General features: G+C 44.7%; 1 protein-coding gene across 2 annotated transcripts in view; it reads left to right on the top strand.

The window, feature by feature from the left end:
* The window catches only part of NACC2 (NACC family member 2), a 113,643-nt gene that overhangs the window by 14,113 nt on the left and 72,014 nt on the right, over positions 1-27,516 (top strand). The window contains exon 1 of one of the 2 annotated variants that reach the window (XM_038744493.1): positions 26,120-26,148. The exons of the other annotated variant lie outside the window; for it this stretch is intronic. The gene's annotated coding sequence lies outside the window, so the exon portion shown is untranslated. Of the gene's footprint in view, positions 1-26,119; positions 26,149-27,516 lie in introns of those variants that run through there. 2 annotated transcript variants of the gene reach the window in all.

The raw sequence follows: 27,516 nt of genomic DNA, 5'->3' as shown, positions 1-27,516 counted from the left end.
TCAAAATGGCTTGCCCAGCACCTTGTTACTCAGTGTGAAAATACAAAGAAATATAATCCTTCACCGTTTGTTTATGGAATTTTAAAGAGATACAAACCTGGTCTCTTTGTTTTTTCTGTTCCCTCTTTTTCTTGGGTTGATCTTTGCAGCTACAAAGATCTTTCCATCTTTTGACTCTAGAAGTCAATCAATTAGTGGTATTTGTGGAGTGCTTACTGGGTGCAGAACAATCAGTCAATGAATGGGATTTATTGAGTGCTTACTATGTGCAGAGGACTTCCCTAAGGGCTTGGAAAAATACAGTAGAACAGAGTTGGTAGACATGTTCCCTGTCCACAAGGAGCTTACAGTCTAAATGGGGAGAGAGACATTAAAATAATTTATGGATATGCACATAAGTTTTGTGGGGCTTAAAGTGGAGTGACTTATTAAGTGCTTAAGGGGCACAGAGCTAAGTGCAAGAGTGATTCAGAAGAGAGAGGGGGTAGGGGAAATGAGGGCTTAGTTGGTGAAGGCCTCTCAGAAGAGATGTGATTTTAGTATGGCTTTGAAGGTGGGGAGAGTGGTGGTCTGTTGGATATGACAGGGAAAGGAGTTCCAGGCCAGAGGGAGCACATGGGCAGTGGGTCGGCAGCAAGATAGACAAGATTAAGATTCAATCAGTAGGTTGGTGTTGGGAGAGTGAAGCATTCAGGTTGGGTTGTAGTAGGAAACCAGCAAGGTAAAATGAGGGCAAGCTGACTGAGTACTTTAAAGTCAATGCCAAGGAGCTTCTTTTTGATGTGGAGGTGGATGGGCAGCTGCTGGAGATTCTTGAGGAGTGTGGAGATCTGAACTGAATGAATTTTGAGAAATGATTCAGACAGTAGAGCTAAGTAATGACTTTAGTGGGGAGACACAGGAGGCAGTTATTGTGGAATAGGAGGAGGAAGACCTGGGGTGGGGAGGTGTGGTGGGGGGGCAGGCAGTTTGGGTTTGGGTTAGAATTGGCAATGGGCAGAAATCTAGGACATCCGGAGCTCATCGGGATTCAAGGGAGTAAGTAGTAATAAAGGGAGAGTTTCCGGAATAAATCTTTTCCATTTCCACCACTGTTAAACTCCTCTGTATTGTAAAGTATATAATCATCATCAGGATTGACCTAGTGCCTACAGTATATAGAGCATTGTACTGAGAATGTGCTTGAAAAAGTAGTTGTTCTCCTGCCCTTGAGTTGACAATCTAATGGGAGAAGACAAGGATACATAAATCCTGGCTCTTTCAAAAAGCGAAGTTCACTGAAGGCTAACAGAAGGCTCCCCATGGATTTGGTAACTTTGGCTTTTGAAAAATGGGACCAGCTTCTCCTCAGGATGGTCTGTTGTTAGCGACTGACTGTTCCTCTGGATGATTATGCTGTATGCCTTTCTTTATTTGAACCGTTGCCTTGTTGTCTGCGGAACAGAGCTGCCAGAGGAGGACTGCAAATCAAGTGGAAAATCGTCCAGTTAAAACAGCTTTCATGAGGAGCTGTGCTTGGAGGCTCGGCAACAGAAGATGGTAGGGTGAACTTCTTTTCAGGTCACTCATTAGCAATTTCAGTGGGCTAGGGAACTTTAAAAGAGAAGTAGAAAAAAAAAAGACCGGACATTTAGAGAGGGAGGGTGTAAGGTACATGATTTCAGAGTCAATTCCAAACAACAATGCTGGAATGTTGGGTTCAAGACACATTGGGGAAGAAAGAGTAAGGAAACCATTTTAAGCAAGGCAGGCCTCCCCCACCCACCGGTCATCTGGAAGGGTGTTCAAACCCTCAAACTCTAAGCATTTCTGGTGTATGTGTATAGTACAGTGCCCAAGCGCTTAGTACAGTGCTCTGCACATAGTTAGTGCTCAATAAATACGATTGATGATTGATGATGATGGACCGGGGGAGGCAGGGGTGGGCTCGGGGGGAGGAACAGACCCTCTAAAATCATCATCAAATCAACCCTACTCCAGAACCATTGCAGTTTCATCACAGGTCCCTGTTTACACTGATAATAATAATAATAATAACAATGGCGGTATTTGTTAAGTGCTTACTATGTGTGAAGCACTGTTCTAAGTGCTGGGGGAGGATACAGGGTTATCAGGTTATCCCATGTGGGGCTCACAGTCTTCATCCCCATTTTACAGATGAGGTAACTGAGGCATAGAGAAGTTAAGTGACTTGCCCAAAGTCACAGAGCTGACAAGTGGCAAAACTGGGATTAGAACCCATGACCTCAGACTCCCAAGCCCATGCTCTTTCCACTGAGTCACACTCGTCCCTGGCACCACTTCCAGCCTGGGCTGGACGCATTTAAAATTTTTATCTCCCTTGCTGCCACCCAAGGACTTGAACCCTGAGGCAGATGCCTCATTCACCACCTGAAGCCGGCTATAATTGGAATTGTGCCAAAGTTGCAAGTTGGGAAATGCAGTTGGGAGGAAAGAGGAGAGGGTGAGCTTTCCTGAAGGCCTGGCATCGTTCATTTCATATTTTCCTACCTTGGTCATGTACCCATCCATTATCACCCCAAAACACTTAGGCCAACTCTTCTTCCCTGACTGTCATTTTCAACCGCTCTCTCTTTAATGGCCCCACCCCTCTTCCTTCAATCATGCCCGTGTCTTTTATAGCCGAAATAAACCTTTCTGAAACCCACTGTACCACCCAGCTACCACCCCATTTCCTGGCTCTCATTCATGTTCCCAGCTTCTTAATCAGGTTGAATACACCCACTACTCCCTTCCCCACACCTTCTGACTCCTTTTTGGACCCTCTACAGTTTGGTTTCTTCCTCCTTCGCTCTGCTGAGACCACTCTCTCTAAATTCATCAATGTCCATCTCAGTAAATCAAACAGATTCAACTTCATCTTAATCATCCATGACATCTTGGATGCTTTTTACACAGTAAACCACTCCTTTATCATTCATTCATTTATTCAGTAGAATTCATTGAGTGCTTACTGAGTGCAGAGTGCTGTACTAAGCAATTGGGAAAGTACAGTACAACAATAAGCAGTGACATTCCTGCCCACAGCGAGTTTATAGTCTAGAGGGGGGAGACAGACATCAATACAAATAAATAAAATTACAGATAAGTACATAAATGCTGTGGGGCTGGGATGAGGGAATAATAATAATAATGATGATGGCATTTATTAAGCGCTTACTATGTACAAAGCACTGTTCTAAGCGCTGGGGAGGTTACAAGGTGATCAGGTTGTCCCACGGGGGGCTCACAGTCTTAATCCCCATTTTCCAGATGAGGTAACTGAGGCACAGAGAAGTTAAGTGACTTGCCTAAAGTCACACAGCTGAGAGTTGGCAGAGTCGGGAGGAGCAAAGGGAGCAGGTCAGGGTGATGTGGAAGGGAGTGGGAGATGAGGAAACATGGAGCTTAATCTGGGAACGCCTATTCGGGGAGATGTGCTTTCAACACTATCTAATAGTGCTTCTGACACATTTCTGTCCTGTTTCTCCTCTTACTTCTCTGGTCAGTCTTTTTGCTGGCTCTTCCTTTCCCTCCCTCTCTCTCGCTCAAGGCTCTGTTTTGGGCCCTTTCCCTTTCTCAATTTAGACTCCCTCCTTTGGGGAGCTCGTCCATTCCCTTGACTTCACCTGCCCTCTCTACATGATTGACTCTGAAATTTACCTCAATACCCCTGACCTCTCCTGATCTGCCATCTCACATTTCCTCTTGCCTCTAGGTCATCCCTACCTTGTTGTTCTGCTGGTGCCTCAAGCTTAATAAATTGAAAGTTGAATTTCTCATCTTCTTTCCCCAATCTTTTCTTCCATCCATCACAGTAAACAGCATCACCATCTAGCATGGCTCAGTGGAAAGAGCTTGGGCTTTGGAGTCAGAGGTCATGGATTCAAATCCCAGCTCCGCCAACTGTCAGCTGTGTGGCTTTGGCAAATCACTTAACTTCTCTGGGCCTCAGTTACCTCATCTGTAAAATGGGGATTAAGACTGTGAGACCCCTTGGGACAACCTGATCACTTTGTAACCTCCCCAGTACTTAGAATAGTGCTTTGCACATAGTAAGTGCTTAATAAATGCCATTATTATTGTTATTATTATTATTTTCTGACATCAAGCCTGCTGGCATTACCCTTGACTCTTCCCTCTCTTCCAAAACTTGTAGTCAATCTTTCACCAAATCTGCACAGCATTCCCAGCATCTGCTTCTCCTCCTCCACCCAAATGACTACCACGTTGGTTCAAGCATTTTCTCATATCCCGGATTGAGTACAGCATTTGCTTCCTTACCAACCTCCCTGTCTCTCCCTTCTACAGTCTATGGCCCACTCTTCCCCACCGCCCCACATCATTTTTCTGAAATGTCATTCTTCACAAGCCTCTCCACTCCTCAAAAAACTTCCCTTGATTGCTCTCAAACAGAGACTTTTGATCATTGATTTTTTAGGAGGTTTAGGCTTCCTCTCCCTCCTCTTTATCCATCTCCTACTACATCCAGCGTGCACCCTTTGTTCTGTGTAAACTAATCTCTTCACTGTGCCTTATTCTCCTCTCACCCTCTGCTAACCTCTTGCTCAAATCCTCCCCCCACCTCAAATACCTTTACCCTTCCTGATGCACCACAGCTCTCCCAACTTTAAAACTCTTCTGAAAACTAACTCCTCCAAGAGGCCATTCCTGATTAATTTCTAATCTCCCTATGTTACATGCCCCAGGTGCCACTTGGCCTAATAGGTTCCCCTCTCCACAGGGTAGATGAGAGAAATTATACTTGTCTCATGGCTCTGTGAACTAGATTTCAAAATTTGCTTATCTCAGATATATCAAAATCCTAACAATTCACAATCAGGACTGAAATGGTGCCTTTCTAGCCCATTTAACACTTGAAACCTATTCCCCTCCCAGTCTTAATTTCTTCAATCATATTTATTGAGTGCTTACTGTGTGCAGAGCACTGTACAGAGCGCTTGGGAAGTACAAAATCACTCCAAAGTCCCTTCCCCCTTTTCCCCACCAATGAAGAGTTGCCTCTAAGCACTTAAATATTCACAACACCATGAACCACTTAGGTACCTAGCTTTTACTCTAGTACCATAGAATACAATACAAAGGTACTCAATAAATCCTGTTTATGGCTTCATTCATTCTCCCCTCTAGACTATGAGTCCATTGTGGGCAGGGATTATCTCTCTTTATTTGCTGTATTGCACTTTCTAAGGGCTTAGTACAGTGCTCTGCACACAGTAATTGTATTTTTCTAAGGATCATAGCAATGTCCAGGAGGCTTACTTTCATATCTCCTTTTGAGAAGCATGGCGTTGGCCCTGGAGAAGGGAGAAAGCTCCAAACTCACAAAGTAAGGATCAGAAGTTCCTCCCTGGCTTTAGGTTCTTGAGTGGCAGGTCTGGGTGGTCACTCCCATAACAAAGTCCACTAGCTCCAACTGCCTCCTTGCTAATTAGCATATAGGACTCCAAGCTTGACTGGTAATCCCCGATGAGAGGGAAAAGGCCTCTCTGCCTTATATCACTTGTGTTGGAATTCCTTTGTTACTTTCCCTCCTCCCTCCCCCTGATCATCCTTTGCTGGAGTCAGGGGTGGGGGTGGGGGGGGGTTGTATGCACAAATCTTCCTCCAAACAGGGAACCTGATATAAGTGCACTTGCTAGCTAATTCTGCTCCTCTTTGTCTCTCTCCTTCCCTTACCCACAGCTCCATAGAGCACCCCAAAGTATTACTAGAAATACTGATTGGGGGTTTTTCTTTCAAGCTTAGAGGAAAGGAGAAAGCTTTAAAAAATGAACTTGGCTTTGTTCAGCCAACCTAGTTTTTCTAATCTGCTATTGACAGGAAGCTTTATCGGACCCTTGATTATCTCAAGAGCCATCAGGGGTACATTGACCAATAATAAGTTGGTAGAATTGAATCTTTGTTTTTACCCCCTAGGAGCTACTATAGGAGATCGGGCTTCTAGAATGTGAGTCCGTTGTTGGGTAGGGACCGTCTCTATATGTTGCCAACTTGTACTTCCCAAGCGCTTAGTACAGTGCTCTGCACACAGTAAGAGCTCAATAAATATGATTGATTGATTGGTTGTACTTCCCAAGTGCTTAGTACAGTGCTCTGCACACAGTAAGCACTCAATAAATTCGATTGAATGAATGAATTAATGAGTGAAAGCAGGCCAATTTTCCACATTCTTTTTTGTTTAAGAACATCAGCGGTGTCTTCTTAGGTCAGACCAGTGGTGCAGCCAATCCAGTATTCTGTCTCTTACAGGGGCACCAAGTGATATTTGGAAGAACATTTTGGTCGTTCCCCGTGACACCATCCTGATCGTTAGGGATGTGACTTTTAAAATATCTAATTTTTCTTCCTAGATTCCTAATTTTCCCTCTAGGAACACAATGTAGGCCTCTCATTTGTCCATGAAATTATCCAAACCCCACTTGACCCTTTCCATATTTTCTGCCAGCTCAATTTTCTGGTAACAAATTCCTTATGTTGTAAATATACTGGGTTCCGAATAATAACAGTTATACAAAAGTTCTGATTTTGAAGCTCCCACCTTCAAAGTTCAATGGGCGTTTGCCTCATACTGGTGTTTTTTCCTTCTGCTGGCCTTTGGGTGGGTCTGTCTACTCAGTTGTTTGCTGAATTCTCAAAATGGGGTGCCGTGATAGAGCTACCATAGAAGCACAGCTGAGGTAAAGTAAGGGTTGTCTGGGGTCACAGACAATTCAGTGCAGGGATCTGTTAGAATTGGAAGTATCCCCCTAAGTCTGGAAATGGGGCATCAAATTGCCACTGAATCTGTGTAATTCCCCTTCAGCAATGTCTGAAGAAAATTTCACCTGTATTTCTTTTCACTTGGGGCACTCTGTCTCTCTCTGTCCTCCCTCTTCCCCTCACCTCCCCCAACCACATTCCTTCTTTTTCCCCCAAATATCACCCGTATCTTTTGCATTTTTTGTAAATTATCGGGACATAACTGTTAAACACAGTTAGTACAAACCTCCCTTCACCCTGCCCCCACTTCCTCTCTCCTGTTTGTGTTGGAAAATTTAAGTGCATTTTTACTCCGAGATGGAGACTCTGTGTTACACAACAGGATCAGCATGTCGTTTAGTCTAGGTAAAGAAATAATGGAGCCCTTGATACTGGAAAAACAGCTAATTGCATCTTCTGTAATGTCTACATTGCTTTGAAAACCTCAAATTATTCCTTGCATTGTCTGATGTAGCCTTATGGTTGACTAAAATGTTCCTTTCTCAGTTAGTGAAAATAGCATGTGAGTAAGAAGAATATCCAAATTTCTTAGCTATGTCTTGTGGCGATTTCTTAATTTCCTGAGTGAATGTAAGGTTCTTGAGGTTTTCAGTCCTCTGCCAGAAAGACTATTTGCTCACACAAAGTTCTCCATTGTAATAGGCAAAAAAATCAATTTGATTACTTTCATGTCAGCATGCATGTCTAATGGACTAGAAGTTATTGCGGCCATAAAATATACAGTATCATTCCTCTCTCTCAGAAATTTGACAGGATTAATATAGGCAGCCTGAAATCTTAGTCATAAAGCCGACCATAAGTGATGGCAAAATTAGCTAATCAAATCGGTTGCTTATGGAAAACATTTTCTGTGTTTTCTTCTAGGGAGGAATGAATTAAAAAAAAATAAAGTACAGTTCTAACACAAGTCTTCATTCCTATCTGCCTGTTTCAAGTCCTTCTCGAAAAGGGGGAAAAAACAGATAGTTGGTGCTTTTAAGCCCTGTGATGTATTGAATAGCCTGGAGTACAATGAATTTGTTCTGGAGATTGGACTGCATAGATTGATCCACCGAAAGGGCAATGGCGACTGTGAAGTTGGTCTGATTCCATTTGCGTCTACAGGAGGGAATCAGTAATGTCAAGTGCAAGCAATACCACTAAGACCTTTATTTTTGTAAATCATCATAATGCCTCTCCGCAAGAATCTGACTAGGTCGAGAGAAGTTTAAAAGCTTTTCCTCTGCGCTCTTCCTTTCCTCTTTCCCTGCCCTCCATGCCCTTGCCTTTAACTCTCTTCCATCTACTCCAACAAAGCCTTAATTACCCGGGGTTTCAGGAAAGGGTGTGTTCTGACCGTCTCTTAAAAGAGTTGAGTGTTTGCCCAGCCTGCAACGGCATTTGGATGTTTGGAGGATTGTTTTGTGAGGGCGGATGGTTCTGTAGCTGACCTCTTGAAGGTCCAGGCCTCACCCCTATCAGGTTAAAGTAGAATAGTCAGTAAACCAGGACCTTTAATTCCCCTCTTTGTGCTGTTTTGCCAAGAGCCTAACTTTTCCGCAGTGTCAGAGGCAGCCCACTGCTTCTGATTCGTCTGCATGTTTCTCTTACCCCCATGGTCTCTCCTGGGCCAGAAGGGAGAGGAGGGAGCCGAACCAGACATCAGCCTTAAAGCTGTGCTTCAAAGTCTCTTTGCTTGGCAAGGTGGTGGGAAAGCTGGAAGTAAATTGGGGGTGAATTGTCAAGTTGTGGATGCTTGAGTCAAGCAATCAATCAATAGTATTTATTGAGCACTTACTGGGTGCAGAGCATGGACTGGACGGTAAGTTAATTGTAGGCGGGGAATGTGTCAGTTATATTGTTGTGTTGTACTCACCCAAGTACTTAGTACAGTGCTCTGCACACAGTAAGCATAAACACAATAAATACTATAGTCAGCGCTCGATAAATACGATTGAGTGACTGTCTGACTGTACCAAGTCCTTGGGAGGGTACAAAGGCCTGGTTGAGGAAATCTTTTGGGAAGGGATGAATTAAGAGGGTACCCAACAGAGAGGCCTGCTGTGCCATAAGCACTTAATACAGTGCTCTGCATGCAGTAAGCACTCAATAAATACAATTGAATGAATTGTTGTTGTAAAGGTATTTAAGCACTTACTAGGTGTTAAGCACTGTGTTAGATACAAGTTAAGTAGGTCACAGTCCTTGTACTGCATGGGGAGGGATTACAAGTATTGAGTCCCCATTTTACAGTTGAGGAAACAGGCACAGAGAAGTTAAGTGATTTGCCCAAATTCACACAGCAAGCAGTGGGCGGAGCTGGGATTAGAACCCAGCTCCTCCGACTTTCAGGTTTGTGCTCTTTCCACTAGCCTATGCCATCCGCCTGCCATCTGGGATTTACTCAGATCTACCTTGTACTATTCCATCTTCAACCTTCAGGCTTCTTTTTTTGAGGGATTCAGAAACCCATGAGACCCTGCCCTCATCGACGTTTTCTCACTCAACATGTTATTTTCATCAACCCCTAGTATATGGGTGTGGGTATCTGTGAAACCACCTGTTTATACCTGTTTATAGTATGCCTTGTTGCTTGGAAGTTTCTGAGCTATTAATATTCTGGTGGCAAAGATTAGGGATTAAGACAAGGAAAGGGCATGTTTTGGTATTATGGCCTTCCCCTTCTAGGTGATTCTTTTTTTAAAGGTCTTAATCCAAAATAGAAGCTCAGAAAGCTTTTTAGGTTAGCCAAATCACAGGGAGGGACCTCCAGAAATCTCTAATCAATGAATTAAATATATTTATCGAGCACTTTCTATGTGCGGAGCACTGTACTAAGTGCTTGGGAGAGTTCAATACAATAGAGCTGCTGAGAAGCAGCGTAACTTAGTGGAAAGAGCACAGGCTTGGGAGTTAGAGGTCGTGGGTTCTGATTCCAGCTCCGCCACTTATCTGCTGTTTGACCATGGGCAAGTCATTTAACCTCTCTGTGCCTCAGTTACCTCATCTGTAAAATGGGGATTAAGACTGTGAGCCCCCTTGGGACAACCTGATTACTTTGTATCTACCCCAGGGCTTAGAATAGTGCTTGGCACATAGTAAGTGCTTAACAAATGGCATCATTATTATTATTAGTGGTAGCATTATTACTGTTAGAGTTGGTAGACCGAATTCCCACCCTCTAGGAGCCTATAGCCCTTGTGAGGGAGAAGATATTGGAATAATATTGCAGATAAGGGAAATGGCAGGGTATAAGGATATGTACCTAAGTGCTGGGTGTGGATTATCAAAGTGCTTAAGGGGCACAGATAAGATCCTAGTGCATAGGTGATTCAGAGGAGAGCCTGAATAGAGTGGGAAAGTGAGGAGTTAAGGAGAGCCTCTTCAATCAATCAGTCATGCTTATTGAGCGCTTACTGTGTGCAGCACTGTACTAAGCACTTGGGAAAGTACAATATAGTAATATAACGACCCATTCCCTGCCCACAATGAGCTCACAGTTTAGAGGGGAAATGTTATTTTAATAGGATTCTGAAGATGGGGAGAGCAGTGGCATGTCAGATAAAAAGAGGGAGGGAGTTTCAGGTCAGAGGGAGATAGAGGGCAAGGGAATTGGTGGTGAGATGTGACTCAGGTACAGAGAATAGACTGGCATTAAGGGAGCAGAGTGTGTGGGCTGGGTTGTAGGAGATTAGCAAAGTTAAGTAGGAAGGGGAGAACTGATTGAGAACCCTAAAGCCTACAGTAAGGAGATACTGTTTGATCAATCAATTGTATTTTTCAGCGCTTACTATGTGCAGAGCACTGTCATAGGTACTTGAGAGAGTGCTATATAACGGTCTTGGTAGACACTCTTTCTGCCCACACCGAGTTTGCATTCTGGAGGATTAATGTGGAGATGATTTGGCAGCCATTGGAGGTTTTGGAAGAGTGGGAAGATGTGGACTGAATTTTTTAATTTTTATTTTTTTGAAAAATGAAGTGGGCAGCAGAGTGAAGTGTGAACAGGAGTGGGGTGAGACCGAAGGTAGGGAAGTCAATGAGGAGGCTGATGCTGGTCTGGATTCTGGCCTACAAGAGATCCTTCAGACCTGGGTCCCCGTTCAGGACTTAGCAAGCCTGGCAAGAACGGTTAGTTCATACTGGACTGTACTGGGGACCCATTGTCTCTTGTCAGTCTTAACTGCAAGCAAGGCACAACTATATCTGCACAGCACTTAAGTACGTGCTGGGAGAGACTGAGCAAGGAAACTCAGTTCCCTGTTTGCACATGTAGCTTTCTAACCTTCTTGTTGATTCTTGTTACGTGGTTCCTTCATTGTGGATACTGGTTCAGTTTTGCAAGTACGAATAGCTGTGTTGGTCTCGCCTTCTCTAAAACTGTCCCCAGATAAGTTTCTCCCTGTCCAGGGCAGGTTATTGTGACTTGCCTGGTTAACTTTGTAGCCCATAGTAGAATTCTCCATATGCAATGAGCTACTTTGATGATGAGGAATTAAATCAATTAGTGGTATTTATTGAGTGCTTACTGTGTGCAGAGTGCACTGTACTCCGCACTTGGGAGAGTATGATTCACTAGATTTGGTAGACACGTTCCCTGCCCACAAGGAGGTTGCAGTCTGTGGGGGGAGAAAGACATTAAATTGAATAAATAAATTATGGATCTGTGCTTAAGTGCTGTGGGACTGAGGGTGGGGTGTATATCAAGTGCTTAAGGGGTACAGATCCAAGCGTGGCCTAGTGGATAGGACATGGACCTGAGAATCAGAAGGACCTGAGTTGTTGTTATTATTAATATTAATAATAATACTAATCGTATTTATTGGGTGCTTACTGATTGCAAAGCACTCATCCCGGCTCCACCACTAGCCTGCTGGGTGACCTTGACCAAGTCACTTCACTTCTCTGGGCTTCAGTTACGTCCTCTGTAAAATGGGGATTAAGGCTGTGAGCCCCATGTGGGACAGGGACTGTGTCCAACCCGATTTGCATGTATCCACCCCAGCACTTAGGACAGTATGTGGCACATAGTAAGTGCTTAGCAAATACCACAATTATTATTATTATTATTATCATAGGTGACACAGAAGAGAGAGGGCGTAGGGAAAATGAGGTCGTAGTTGGGGAGGGACTTTTGGAGGAGATACTTTAATAAGCCTTGAAGGTGGGGAGAGTGGTGGTCTATAACCACAAAAATATGATCAGAACAATTGCCAAGGGTAGTCAAATATCAGCATTTTGAAGACCTCCCACCTTCTAAGAATCTGCTTTGCAGATAAACCCACAAAGCTTCCCAGCCCAACTCTCACCGCAGCGACTGCACCAGGTCCTGGAGACAATGTTCATGAGAAGATCTGGATTTTGGTCTACAAGAGATTCCCCAGTCCTGGGGGATCTGCTTTCTCTTCAGCCTTGTAGGTGAATACTATCCAGAATGGGATCCCTTAGCAGTCCATTCCTGGATGAGAAACAGTAAAGTCACCCAAGAAAATCAGCCAGAGGATTGGAGTTGCCAAAGCCATCTCCTGTCCCAGATGAATAAAACCACTGGCTCTCCACATCAGCTACAGGCCCCCCATCCTGCGTTGAGCCCTGCTTAGTCAAGCAGAATATAGCCCTAGGGCATCTCTATCCCTGCCCCAGATTCCCCAAAGGTTAAGGAATATGAGAGAAGGCTGAAAGTCTTGAAGTCATCAGAAAATAAATGCAGTTTTGAGGTTGATGTGCAGGGCCACTTGTTTGACATTGATTAGATTTTACCCTTCTTGAAGGTAGGTAATAAATTGAATGATTGCTTTTATGTTCCTTGTGGGCAGGGAACATATCTACCAACCCTGTTATATAGTATACTCCCAAGTGCTTGGTACAATTCTCTGCAAACAGTAAGCACTCAATATATACAAGTGATTGATTGAATTGTAACTGAAAGGAAAGGTGCTAAGAGGATCATTATAAGGTCTGACAGCTACGATTGCAGTTACTAATTTCTCTGAAACTTCCTAAGGGAATTGTGTATGGCTTACAAAGGAAGCATTTCTGAATTTAGGCACTCCACACCCTTTATTCCATGTACTGAAACATGCAAACAGAGACAGCAATGTTTTTTAAGGCACCAAAGAAAAATGCAACCATTCTTGAGCTATTTTGGGATGTAAATTTGGTCAGACTTTTTAAAAGGTCTAAATATATAACTCTTCTTGATTGTAACTGTTCCAAAGAAGCCATTGCATTCTAAAATGTCAATTCCCTTCCAGGGTGGTTGTTTTTATTTTAACCATTAAGTGCTTTCTGGGGTCTGTCCCCATCCGTTCCCTCTCTTTAAATTAGTATTTTGGAAGGCAGAGATTCTTACACACCCATTACAGTTGGAATACCAGTCTTAAAGGTCATGAGTTCTAATCCTGGCTCCGCCACTTGTCAGCTGTGTGACTTTGGGCAAGTCACTTCATTTCTCCGGGCCTCAGTGACCTCATCTGGAAAATGGGACTGAAGACTGTGAGCCCCACATGGGACAACCTGATCACCTTGTATCATTCCCAGCGCATACAACAGTGCTTTGCACATAGTAAGCACTTAACAAATGCCATCATTATTATTATTAAAGATTCCCCACCTGTCACTTTCATATATCCCCATGACTCTCTTTTATTAGTGATTACTGTTCCTGACTTTGTAAATGATTTTCAAAACTCTTCAAGCTGTAAGTTTCGTTTTTATTTCGTTGCCCCTCTGACAAAACAACCCCCTCACTCAAAAAATCATGTTTATTACAAGCTCCATTAACAACTCAAACAGCCTAAGGATTTAAAGTTATCTAGGTTTTGGTCCCCCCGCCCCCCCCCCCCCCCCCATAGTTTCATTTCTCAGTTCTAATGGACCTCCCTTCATGGTATATATACCTTTATGTATTTTGGGGGTTATCATTCCTTTTTTGTGGTATTTGGTAAGTGTTTACTAAGCTCTGGGGTAGATTAAAGTAATCAGGTTGGACACAGTCCCTGTCCCACATGGGACTCTGTCTTAATCCCCGTTTTACAGATTAGGTGACTAAAACCCAGAGAAGTGAAATGACACGCCCAGAGTCACACAGCAGACAAGTGGCAGAGTCAGGATTAGATTAGAACCCAGGTCCTTCTGACTCCCGGGTATGAGAATACTTCATCTAATGATGTCTATAAAGGAAAAGCATCTTTCATAATAATAATAATGATGGCATTTGTTAAGAGCTTTGTGCAAAGCACTGTTCTAAGTGCTGGGGGGATACAAGGTGATCAGGTTGTCCCACGTGGGGCTCAGTATTAATCCCCATTTTACGGATGAGGGAACTGAGGCTCAGAGAAGTTAAGTGACTTGCCCAATATCACACAGCAGACCTGTGGGGGAGCTGGAATTAGAACCCATGACCTCCGACTCCCAAGCCCGTGCTCTTTCCACTGAGCCCAGTGCTTCATCTTCCCATGGTCAATATTTATTTCCTTTGTGGAGCACCTGGAGAAGTTGGCCCCATTTTTCCTGATTGCTGAAGCAAAACCCCCCTTTTTTGGCTACCTCTGCCTGCCTTACTGTATCAGCCTTCTCTCTGATCTCCCGTCCTCGTGTCTCTCCCCACTTCAATCCATGCTTCATTCTGCTGCCCGGATTGTCTTTGTCTAGAAATGCTCTGGGCATGTTGCTCCCCTCCTCAAAAATCTCCAGTGGCTACCAATCAATCTGCGAATGAGGCAGAAACTCCTCACCCTGGGCTTCAAGGCTGTCCATCACCTCGCCCCCTCCTACCTCACCTCCCTTCTCTCCTTCTACAGCCCACCCCGCACCCTCCGCTCCTCCGCCGCTAATCTCCTCACCGAGCCTCGTTCTCACCTGTCCCGCCATCGACCCCTGGCCCACATCATCCCCCGGGCCTGGAATGCCCTCCCTCTACCCATCCGCCAAGCTAGCTCTCTTCCTCCCTTCAAGGCCCTACTGAGAGCTCACCTCCTCCAGGAGGCCTTCCCAGATTGAGCACCTTCCTTCCTCTCCCTTTCGTCCCCCTCTCCATCCCCCCATCTTACCTCCTTCCCTTCCCCACAGCACCTGTATATATGTTTGTACATATTTATTACTCTATTTTACTTGTACATATCTATTCTACTTATTTTATTTTGTTAGTATGTTTGGTTTTGTTCTCCGTCTCCCCCTTTTAGACTGTGAGCCCACTGTTGGGTAGGGACTGTATATGTTGCCAACTTGTACTTCCCAAGCGCTTAGTACAGTGCTCTGCACACAGTAAGCACTCAATAAATACGATTGATTGCAGTTAAGCAACTGTCACCCAACCAGCTTTGCTGCCTATTGGCCCGTTACTAGAACAGTTGAGTTATAATTTAGACCCCATTGTTGCCGTTGTTTAGTCTGACCAGTTTCGGAAGCCTTCCATCCCATCTCGACATCTGACCCAGTGTTCCAGGAGAGGAAGCGGGGTTTGAACTCTGGCATCTGGGTGACAGTTTCCCTCTGCCTCACAGATGATCATGTGGTTGCTCAGAACATAGTCAGAGGCACTGATTTCCCAGACTTTGTTCCCCGACTTCCTTCTGGGCTGGTAAGAGATCTTATTTGCAAGTCTGGTGTCCTAGATCAGGTAGATTGGCTGTCCATGCTGACCTGACCCATTTTCCCAGTGCCTGATGTCTTTAATGGAGTTGCAAAGCGTGTGTGCGTGCTCCTTTTTTAAAAAACTTTCCCAAATGATATAAAAAGGAATGAGCCTCGAGCACATGTCATTGTTAATGTGCTTTAATAGGCTTTGGCTGTGGAACTGTCTGTTAAATTAATTTAATAACATCTTTTTAAGAACAAGGTCTGTTTAATTAGGGAGGGCCTCAATTTCCCTGTTGACAAAGTGCAGATTTCATGTTACCACCTCACTGCCCGCTTCCAGGTGTCAAGAAATGTTTTTTGTCAAACACTCCAAATAAGGGATTGGTTTCCCAGGAAATGAAGAAAAGTATTTTGTTCACCAGCATTTCTACATCTTCTAAGTGCTCAGCAGTTGAAACTTCCAGCTGATTAAACAAAATTCTTCTTCTCCTCTCTGACTCCCCACAATGACGCATAGAACTCTGATTTTTTAAAAACAGTATTTAAGCACCTACTATGTGCCAAGCACTGTACGAAGCACAGGAGTAGATACTATTTAATCAAATTGGACACAGGCCCTGTCCCAAATAGGACTCACAGTCTTAATCCTCATTTTACCGATGAGGTAACTGAGGCCCAGAGAAGTTAAATGACTTCCCCAAGGTCACACAGCAGACAAGTGGCAGAGCTGGGATTAGAACCCAGGTCATCTGATTAAAAGCAGGCCACTCAGCTTTAATTTTCCATGTCCCACTCAATCGATCAATCAATCAATCATATTTATTGAGCACTTGCTATGTGCAGAGCACTGCACTAAGCGCTTGGGAAGTACAAATTGGCAACACTCCTGCAGGTAGGTTTTGTTCAGGTTGGTGAAGCAGACAAATCCTCTTGGGAGATAGAAATTCCGACCCACATAGCCTAATCCTAGCCCCCACCAGAATGGGCAGGAATCTGTGGATTGCACTGTGGCTTGGTGGAAAGAGCACAGGACTGAGAGGCGGGAGACCTGGGTTCGACTTCTGATCACCATGTCTGCTGTGAGGCTTTGAGCAAGGCACTTAGCTTCTCTGTGCTTCAGTTTCCTCATCTGTAAAATGGGTTCTTAAATACCGTTTCCCATCCCCTTGAACTGTGACAGAGAACAAGGTCTGTCCTGGGTGGGACAGAGATCGTGTCTGGTACCTCATTGTGCATGGCGTAATGTGTAAAGTGTGGGCCCAGGAGTCAGAAGATCATGGGTTCTAATCCTGTCTCCACCACTTATCTGCTCTGTGACCTTGGGCAAGTCTCTGTGCCTCAGTTATCTCATCTGTAAAGTGTGGATTGAGACTGTGAGCCCTATGTGGGACGGGCTGTGTCCGGCCGACTGGCTTATATCCACCCAGAGCTTAACACAGTACCTGACACATGGTAAATGCTTAACAAATACCACAGTATTTAGCACCTAATAAGCATTTAACAAATGCCATTATCATTGCTATCATTATTATGAGAAGCATATGATGAGAAGCAGCATGGCTCAGTGGAAAGACCACGGGCTCTGGAGTGAGAGGTTCAAATCCCGGCTCTGCCAACTGTCAGCTATGTGACTTTGGGCAAGTCACTTAACTTCTCTGTGCCTCAGTTACCTCATCTGTAAAATGGTGATTAAAACTGTGAGCCCCCTGTGGGACAACCTGATCACCTTGTAACCTCCCCAGAGCTTAGAACAGTGCTTTGCACACAGTAAGTGCTTAACAAATTAGTAGTAGTAGTAGTAGTAGTAGTAGTAGTAGTACTATTCATGCTCTAAGATGTCACCACTGATTGGCAAAATTCACCTGTTTGCATGCTAGTAGCTGGAAAGACAATTGCAGGACCCAAAGTCCTGACCAGATTTTGTGCATACACAAAGACTATTCTTTGTGCCGTCATCCTAGTTGTTTCAGCGCCTGGCTGTGTTTTCAGTTTTCGCTCACTTGTCTCAACGAAGTTGAAGTTGTCGCAACTTTTCTGTTCGTAAAGAGCTGCTCACTTTTTGATTGCAGTGTGCCATACCACTGTATCTGCTGCAGTTTACTTCCATCTTTCAGCCAGAATGCAGCTTTGTCTGGGGATTTCGTGTCAGTGATATTTATTAATAATAATAATGATGGCATTTATTAAGCGCTTACTATGTGCAAAGTACTGTTCTAAGCGCTGGGGAGGCTACAAGGTGATCGGGTTGTCCCATGGGGGGCTCAGAGTCTTAATCCCCATTTTACAGATGAGGGAACCGAGGCACAGAGAAGTTAAGTGACTTGCCCGAAGTCACACAGCTGACAATTGGCAGAGCTGGGATTTGAACCCATGACCTCTGACTCCAAAGCCCGGGCTCTTTCCACTGAGCCACGCTGCTTAGTGCTTATCGTGTGTAGAGCATTGCATTAAGTTCTGGGAAGACTTATTATATCCATAAAATGTTTCAGAGTACAGCAATAAACAGGTACATTCCCTGCCCACAAAGAGCTTACAGTCTAGAGGGGGAGATAGACATTACTATAAATAATCCTCCTCCATTCTCCCTGATGACACATCTTTGTTGAGGTGAGCATCGCTTCAGTGATACATCAGGTTTAATGTTTCATCTGTCCTCCTTGCTTTGAGATTCCCAATTTCAGTTCATTTTATGCAGCTCTCTTAGTATCCCGCTCATCATCATCAATGGTATTTATTGAGTGCTTACTATGGGCGGAACACTGTGCTAAGCGCTTGGGAGGGTACAGTGCAACAGAGTTGGCAGATATGTTCCCTGCCCACAATGAACTTTATTATCATTCATAGATATTAATGTAAATAATGTCTACTATTATTAGTAGTAATAATACGGGGGGGTGGGGGGATAGACATTAATGCGAATAAATAATCCTCTTCTGTTCTCTCTGACCAAGCATCTTTATTGAGGCGAGTATCGCTTCAATGCTGAGACCAGGGCTTTTGTGCTTGCGATTGTGTATTGCCGGTCGATATTAAGTAGACCACCCTCGTAAGGGGTTGTGTCTTCTGCAGGATGGCAGGGTCTAGATGATAGTCCCCTAGACTGTAAGCTTAGTATGAGCAGGGAATGGATCTATCAATTCTGTTATATTGTGCTCTCCGAAACGCTCAGTACAGTGCTCTGCACCCCGTAAACTCTCAATAAATACTATTGATTGATGGAGGTCATACTGATGGAGTGAAAGTTGTGTTGCAGTACAGCTCTGACAACCCTAAGTTGGGCCTGGAGCCTAATACCATGCCACCGCCACACACATTTTTTGAGTCTCCCAGAAGATGTATTAGCATTTGTGATTCGTTTTGCCCCTTTTTGTTTAAAAAAAAAATAGTATTAAGCATGTACTATGTTCCAGGCACTGCCCTCAGTCTTCAATCGTGTTTATTGAGCGCTTACTGTGTGCAGAGCACTGTACTAAGCGCCCTCAGTGCTAGGGTAGGTACAAGATAATCAGGTTGGGCCAGGTGCATGTCCCACGTGGGACTCATAGTTTTAATCTCCGTTTTACAGATGCGGTTACAGAGGCACAGAGAAGTTGAGACTTGCCCAGGGTCACACAGCAGGGAAGTGACGGAGCGACAGTTGAGAATTCTTTTTCTATTGTTGCATCATTAGTTTACTGTCCGAGTAACTGTGTATCTAAGTAATCTATGACTGCATGTAGCCCTGTGTTGTCAATATAGGTCTTTGTGTATGACACTGCCCCTGTGCAGGATAATACATCACCTCAGTTTTCTTTAGTTTCCCATCAGCCCGTGAGGCTTGTGAATTGGTGTTTACAGTGATTTGAACAACTTCTTGGGTGTGTACCTCTAGGTATCCTTGTCTGTGTACAGCAATACTTGAATGGCTATCTTTAGAACTTAACATAATGTTCGAAGTCTGTTGAGTTTTCCAGAGAGGCAGAAGTGTGCTCTAATATCACCAGGATTTTTGGTGCATTCTCCAGCATGGTTGCATAGAATAAATCGAACAGAATTGGGTCCAGTGTTCACCCTTGGGCTTTATTTTATGTGCTTTATCTTGCTAGCGAAGGGAGAATGGACCGGACAGGTACGTAGGAATGTGGAGCAGAAAAAAACCCAAGTAAAGACTCAGAAAGATTGGCTGCTGTGCAACAGAAATGAGGAGTAACTTGGGTGATTCTCAAATCCAATGCTAACCATCAACAAACATATTCTATATTTCCGCTCTTTGGTTTGGAAAAGGACATGTCTTACGTTGTGCTCATGTGACTAAAAAGAGAATATTGTACCCACCGTTGCACTGTACATCTCAAAGTTTTCTTATCTAATAACTTCAGTAATTAACGATTGTGTCCACTGACTTTCTAAATAATGTTGACTCGTCCCCGGTCCCAGTGTGATTGAAGTACCATACCCCAAACCCCCAAGTCCAACATGTATGTAAGACTGTTTTATTTTTGTTTCTTGGTTTGCCCATCTGGTCTCAACCAGAGCATAATTTTCTAGAGAGACAGCCTTTAAAAAATACACAAGAGTTTCATATTGGTCAAGGTTGGTTTAGGTGTAGTTCTCACCTGTAGGCAAGACGCTAAAGGAATTGGCTTATACGATTGGATTGTAAACTCCCAGCTTCCCAGATTAGTGTATTAGTGCATTGCACACCGGATAGATGCTTGGGATAGAACTCACTAAAGGCTGAAGAGGTAAAATCAATCTGGCAATCAGTGGAAATTATTGAGGGCTTACTGTTTGCAGAGCACTGTACTAAGTTCTTAGGAGAGTACAGTAAAACGGGGTTGGTAGACAGGTTCTCTGCCCACAGGGAGCTTACAGTCTGGAGGAGAAATAGGACTAAGAAAGGGAGGGGATCCAATGCCAAGTGATTATCAAGGGTGTCAACGTCCCTATTGGGTGGGAAGGGGGCTGAGGAATGAGGGAGAGACTTCATCTGCTGTTGCCCAGCATCCTCAATAAACTGTTTGGATGCAGAATGACGGGGGAAAGTCAAGAGAGTGACTGATCTCCCAAGGACAGTGTGGTGGAAGAAGTTGAATTGATGACTTTTTTTAAAGGTATCTGTTAAGCGCTTACTAATAGTCAGGCACTGAATTAAGTGCTGGGGTTGATACAAGGTAATCGCTGTCCCACAGACAGCTCACAATCTTAGCCCCCATTTTACAGGTGGAGTAACAGGCCCAGAAAAGTTGTGACTTGTCCAAAGTCACACAGCAGACAAATGACAGAGCCAGGATTAGAACCCTCTGACTCTCTTGCCGGTCTCTTTCCTGTGGGCCGCATTAAATTTGTCTTGATTTTTGTGGAGGGGTTTGCAGTTGGTATAGGCTCTTCACCTCATCTGTAAGATGGGGATCAAGACCGCGAGCCCCATGAGGGAGACTGTGCCCAGCCCTCCAAGCTACCGGTGTCGCGCGCGTGTGTGTGTGTTTGTGTGTGTGTGTGTATGCGCGTGTCTGTGTGTGGAACTGAAAAAGACAGTTGCAGAACCTCCTTCCCCACTGTGCCCACACACAAGACTGATCCTCTATTGTGCGCTGTTCCTGTGGCTACCTGCTGGCTTGGCCACGATTGCGGTTTTGCCTCTGTCGATCTGGCCTGGGAAGCCAGGGTGCCAGCTCAGACTCAAGTCTTGTGCCACCCCACTTCATCTTCCTCAGCTGGGTTGCAGTTTAGGATGTGCTACGGGAGGCAAGCTTCTTCCTGGCAGCTTATCCTTTGTATGAAAACCAGGGCAGGGACAGTTTAGGAGAAGTCAGGATTTCTTGGCAGGGGATTCATTCTGGAGGGGAGACCGGTGGAGGGGCAGTCTGAGCGTGGCCTAGTGAATAGAGCACGAGACTGGGAGTCAGAAGGTCACTGGTTCTAATAATAATAATAATGGCATTTACTAAGCGCTTACTATGTGCATAGCACTGTACTAAGCGCTGGGGAGATTACAAGGAGATCAGGTTGTCCCATGGGGGGCTCACAATATTAATCCCCATTTTACAGATGAGGGAACTGAGGCCCAGAGAAGTTAAGTGACTTGCCCAAAGTCACACAGCTGACAGTTGGCAGAGCCGGGATTCAAACCCATGACCCCTGACTCCAAAGCCCAGGCTCTTTCCACTGAGCCACGCTGCTTCTCTAATCCCAGCTCCTCCACTTGTCTGCTGTGTGACCTCGGGCAAGTCACTTACGTTCTCTGTGCTTGTGAAATAGAGATCTGTAAAATAGAGATTGACATTGTGAGCCCCATGTGGGACAAGGGACTGTGTCCAACCCAATTTGCTGGTATCAACCTTGGTGCTTAGAACAGTACTTGGCATATAGTAAGCGCTTAACAAGTGCCATTATTATAATTATTATTATTATTAGACCTCAAATACGTGAAGGACTGTTACCTGGAGGATTCTGCACCCAAATAGGCTAGACTAGGTTTTTCAAGCAGTGATACTTGCTCCACTCGTGATAATTGGTCCCTTGGTGACAGAGGGCGGGTACGGGCCTGGCATCGTGGAATTTAGGATGTTGGAAAGGTTGGGGCACTTTTTCACACGCGGCAGTGTGCCCCTGACCTGTGAGACAAGCAAGAGCAATACAGTAAAGAATGGTTACATTTTCGCCATTAAAGCTGTTCAGTTGTTCTATTTTATCTGTTTTTTTCTGTTCTCATTCATTTTAATTGTTGCCTTTTCCCTGTGGGTCTGTTCTTTCTTTCCTCCTTTTCTCTCTCCTTTGAGATTGTGAGTCCCTTGTGGGCCTGGCATGGTGTGAATTAATACCCACTTATTCTTCCCAAGGTTTAGGGCAGTTTTCAGCCTATTGTAAATGATCAATAAATATAATTGCCTGTGGATTCATTCATTCATTTGTATTTATTAAGCACTTACAGTGGAAAAGCACTATATTAAGGGCTTGGGAGAGTACAGTGGAACAATAAGCACATTCCCTGTCCACAACGAACTTACAGTCTAGAGGATTTAGGGAGGCTGAGGATTCCCTGCTTGTTTGCTTTAGATAATTAAAAGATCTCCAGCAGGAAATAACCCCTTCACATTGAAGTTTGCTGATGTTCTCACACACAACTAGGACTTTTGTTTTCTGTGGTGGGTCCCTCAGCTTTTTGTGGCCTCTGAGTTGAGAGCCCATTGCTGATCGGGAGAGAGATCAGCTATCACCTGAATGGAATTGTTTTAAAGCCTTAATAGTAATGAAACTAATAATAATTGTTTTTAAGTGCCGCAGACTGTACCCAAGTGCTAGGATTAATAGAAGATAATCATGTCAGACACAGTTCCCGTCCTACAGCGGGAATCACAGTCTAAGGGGCCCAGAGAAGTTAAATGACTTAGCCAGGGTCACCGAGCAGGCAAGCGGCAAAGCTGGGATTAGAACCCAGATGTCTTGAGTTCCAGGCCTGGGTGCTTTCCACTAGGCTATGCTGCTTTCATGACTTCGATGACTTTGAGAAGCAGCATGGCCTAGTGGATGATGATGATGATGATGAAGATGGCATTTATTAAGTGCTTACTACGTGCAAAGCACTGTTCTAAGCGCTGGGGAGGTTACAAGGTGATCAAGTTGTCCCACGGGGGGCTCACAGTCTTCATCCCTATTTTACAGATGGGGTAACTGAGGCCCAGAGAAGTGAAGGGACTTGCCCAAAGTCACACAGCTGACAAGTGGCGGAGCCGGGATTTGAACCCATGTCCTCTGACTCCAAAGCCCGGGCTCTTTCCACTGAGCCACGCTGCTTCTCTAGAGCATGGATAGAGTATGGGCCTGGGAGTTAAGTGGCCCTGGGTTCTAATCCTACCTCCACCATTTGTCTCTGTGGCCTTGGGCAAGTCATTTCTCTGTGCCTCAGTTACCTCATCTGTAAAATGGGGATTAAGACTGTGAGCCCCATGCGGGACGGGGACTATATCCAATCTGTTTGGCTTATATACACCCCAGCGCTTACTACAGTGCCCTGCACATAGTAAATGCTTAACAAATAGCGCAATTTGTATTATTATTATTCTCAGAAACCCTTCTAGCCTTAGGATTTTGTTTCCAAGGTGCCAACCGACTTTTGGAAGAGAGCTGAAGTTAAAGGGTTGTCATAAAGCTAGAAAGGACTACAGGATGCAAAACATTACAGTCTCTTTCCTCCAAGCTGGACTGCTCCAAAATCCAGTGAAGGGGACAGGTATCTTTAAGATACCTGTGTTTAAGATACCTTTGTGTTTATCTTTAACACAAATGGTGGACATGTTCCCTGCCCACACAAAGTTTACTGTCTAGAGGGGGAGACAGATAATAATAATAATGAAAGTAATGATAATAATTCCTGTGTTATTTGCTTCTCCAGGAGTGTGAGGAATGCAGTTACTGAAATCTTAAAGCTGTGCCTTCTAGTAACCTAAAGATTTCAACTAAGCCGCTGCAACGCTCAAATTAGTGGGAAAAAATTACCATTAGTATCAGACTCTTATACCACACATCTCATTATTGCTTACTCAGAATAATTTCTTAGCTGCCTCACAGAACCTCAGAACTTTATTTGCTGAGCATAAAATATGCAGAAATGCTTAAATAGTTTTAAGACTCCATACCCTAAACTAATATAGCATGAGCTGCTTTTTTAAAAAATCATGATTGAAATCAAATTAACGTATTTACCTTCACTGTGCTCAGGAGGAATACTAGAAAATTCAAGAGGTGATTCAGAGTCGTTGCTCTGGTTTGCCAGATCTGACACAGGATTTTATTTCTCAATAAGAAACTAAGCAAACACTCAACTCCCTTTGATTTAGGAATCAATTTTCCTTTCCTGGGACATCTTTGGATGCTCCCAAGCAGATGGCAACGTGCTCCTTGTCCCCAGATTCCCATAAACATGGGCAGGGCAGAGATGGGCTTCTGGGAAATCTCGTAGTGGAGCTGAACAAAACGCATGAAAATGTTTTCTAAAGAACTGTTTTTTTAGGGCCTGGTCTCAGGGGTCATTGAGTTTCATCTTCCATTCTCTGAATGATAATGTCTTTTATCTGAGATCCCAGGGAGTTTTATAAACAAGCAGCTCTGTTTAGGAGAGGGGTGTGGGAAGGGGGTGGGAAACAGACATCTGGGGAGGCTTCAGTAGGGCGATAAGATTTCTTCAGAAGTTTAGTCCTGCTGATTCCCTGTCTCAGGGAACAGGATCAGATCCCAAAAGGCTTTTGAGATTATCCCTTTTTCTCCATCATTGTCATCGATGGTATTTATTGAGTGCATACTGTTTGCAGAGCACTGTGCTAAGCACTTGGGAGAGCACAGTACAACACAAACGGTAGACATGTTCCCTGCCCACACAAAGTTTACTGTCTAGAGGGGGAGACAGATAATAATAATGATAATAAAAGTAATGATAATAATTCCTGTGTTGTTAAGCACTTAATATGTGCCAGGTACTGCACTAAACACTGGAGGAGATACAAGATAATCGGGTTGGACACAATCTCTCTCCCATATAGGGCTCACAGTCTTAATCCCCATTTTACTGATGAGGTAACTGAGGCACATAGAAGTGAAGTGACTTGCCCAAGGTCAAACAGCGTACAAGTGGCAGAACTGGGATTGGAACTCAGTTCCTTTGGACCCCCAGGCCCGTGCTCTATACCCCTTTAGGCCATGCTGCTTCAAAATATTTTTTTCTTAATATATCTATAATATAGTATATTTACATACTACATATGATATATTATACTAAATATTTGTATTTATACATATAAATAAATAAGGTTCATGTACACAGGTGGTGTGAAGGAGGGATATGAATGGATCTGTGAATAGGGGCAATTTGAGCCTTGCTTTCCCAGTTCTATAGCCAGGCCTGGACTTTAGAAGTCAGAAGTTCAGGCCTTTTGGGTATATGGTGGGGAAAGTAGGGAGGAAGATCCCCTAAGCACAAAGAGGATGGGACTTGGCGTTTCTCCATCTAAGCTGGTGGTTGAGATGATGATGATGGTATTTGTTAAGCGCTTACTATGTGCAAAGCACTGTTGAGATGTAGAAGGTTTCAGGACCAAGAACCAGCACGGAGAGCTAGGTTCCGGTGATGATGGTTTGCCCAGTGTCACATGCACTCTGTCCTCCCTGCCCTCTGGGTTTCCACTCCAGGGTGGAGGGCAACAAGTATAGGTGGGCGAGAGGCAGGGGGCTGCAGAGCCCACACAACGAGGGGATCAGGGAAGAGACCACGGTCCTGGATGAGGCCGCCCACAGTAGCGCGAGTTTTATGCAACACTAGGCTCGTTAGTTCTAGTAAAACTGAGTGTATTTGGGACACGTTTCGGCAGATGTTGTTCTGAAGCAGAAAGGGCTGGTTCTGTATGCTATGAACGGTCAGCCTGAAAAGAGAAGTGGGTGTGTGTTGGCCCTCTGCCTCCGAACTATTACTGAGTGTACTGAGTCGCTGTGAAACTTTCCTGGATTTCACAATTGCCATGGTTCATCTAACTGGTCAGGAAGAGCATGTCTCTTGCCCTCCCTTTTATGTATATTTTTTAAATGCCTTTTGAAGGTCGGAAAAACCTTGACAAAATTTCTCTCTCTGCTTTTTGCAACACTTGAAGGTTTTGCGTTGATAATTCCCCCTCCCTCCCAACCCTTCCCAGTGCCGAGCAGTTTGAATTCCAGTGTGGGCTCTTCTCACCACAGAATGAGGGGTGGGGGAGGGAAAGGGGCATGGCCTTTGAAGAGCTGCACTTTAGCGCAGAGTTGGCCAAAGTGGGAGACGATGATGCTGCTGTAGACCTCGGGGTGAGCTTCTCCCTCTTCCCTTTCCCCTCTGCTCCAGGAGAGAGACACGCCGTGACGCACCACTCTTTTCCTAGATTTTCCCCCATCTCTGTAGTCGTGGCTGGAATTTGTGTTTTGGGGGGCTTGCAGCTGAAGGGAAAGTTGTGGGGGTGAGGAGCTGGTGGATGGGGAGGCCTAGAAAAAGGGAGGAAGGGGCATCTGTAAGACTGAGGGGCCCCAGGGTTCAGAGGAAGGTTCGGGGAGTGTTTCTCCTTTTCATTTTTGTAGGATCACTCACTGTGCTTGACAGATGGAGCTGGGAGGGGGCAGGCTGCTTCTGGTAACCGAGGGACGTTGCCCATCGGTGTCTCTTGCCGGCTGAGGGCTTGAGCACCCTTGCGAAAATCCACCAGATTCTGCCCCTCACATTAAAGAAGGTGCCCTTGGCAGACTGCCCGCTCTTTCTGCCAGAGATCGACATCACTTGGCATGTGCAGCAGAAAATGGCCCACCGAGTCAGTCCATTGGGCCTCCAGCATAGGGGCTGGAGAGTGCCGGTCCCTCTGTCCTGTTGGCATTCCCTGACTGCCCATCGGACTGCTGTTTGTGGGTGTCTGTCTCCCACCCGTGCCCTGTGGCTGCCTGTGAAGGACCACTTTCTGCTTTATACTTTTGCCAGACACTTAAGGAATTGGAATCTAGGGAATTGGTTCTCTCTCTGTTAGTGAATTCTGAGGGAAAAGCAAGTGGTTGTCTTGGGCGGGGTTGCGGGGTAGTGACCAGGGGAAGCTTCTGTGAAATGTTGTGGATGCAAAGGCCGCCTGATGGAGAACTCTCCCAGGCCCCCAGGCCATCTTCTGTCCCCCCTTCCACCCCTCCTCAGGTCCTGTGGGGGATGCCCATGTCAGAGAGAGGGGAATTTCTGGGCTGGATACTTTGGCTGTTGTTGATCTGTTAGGTGAGTTTCACCTGGTCTTGGGGGATTATACATCTCTTGCATGAATGTCAATCTATCAGATGGGCATATGGTGTCCTGGACCTAGGTAAAGCATATCCAGACTTGGTCTAGGGGAAAGAGCACAGGACTGGGAGGCAGGAGACATGGGTTCTAATCCTAGCTTCACCATTTGCCTGCTGTGTATGTTGGGCAAGTCACAGAACTTCTCTCTGCCTCCGATTCTGCATCTGTAAAATGGGGGTTAAATACATGTTCTCCTTCCCTTTGGACTCTGAGCCTCATGTGGTACAGACGCTGTGTCTGATCTAATTGTATCTTCTCTGGTGCTTAGTACAATGCTTGGCATGTAATAAGTGCTTTACACATACTGTTATTAGTATTATTCATTCATTCAATCAATCGTATTTATTGAGCACTTGCTGTGTGCAGAG

This window comes from Tachyglossus aculeatus, chromosome 4 (genome assembly GCF_015852505.1).
Source record: "Tachyglossus aculeatus isolate mTacAcu1 chromosome 4, mTacAcu1.pri, whole genome shotgun sequence".
NCBI lineage: Eukaryota > Metazoa > Chordata > Mammalia > Monotremata > Tachyglossidae > Tachyglossus > Tachyglossus aculeatus.
Note: the sequence above shows the minus strand (reverse complement) of the source record. Positions and strands in the feature narration are given on the sequence as shown.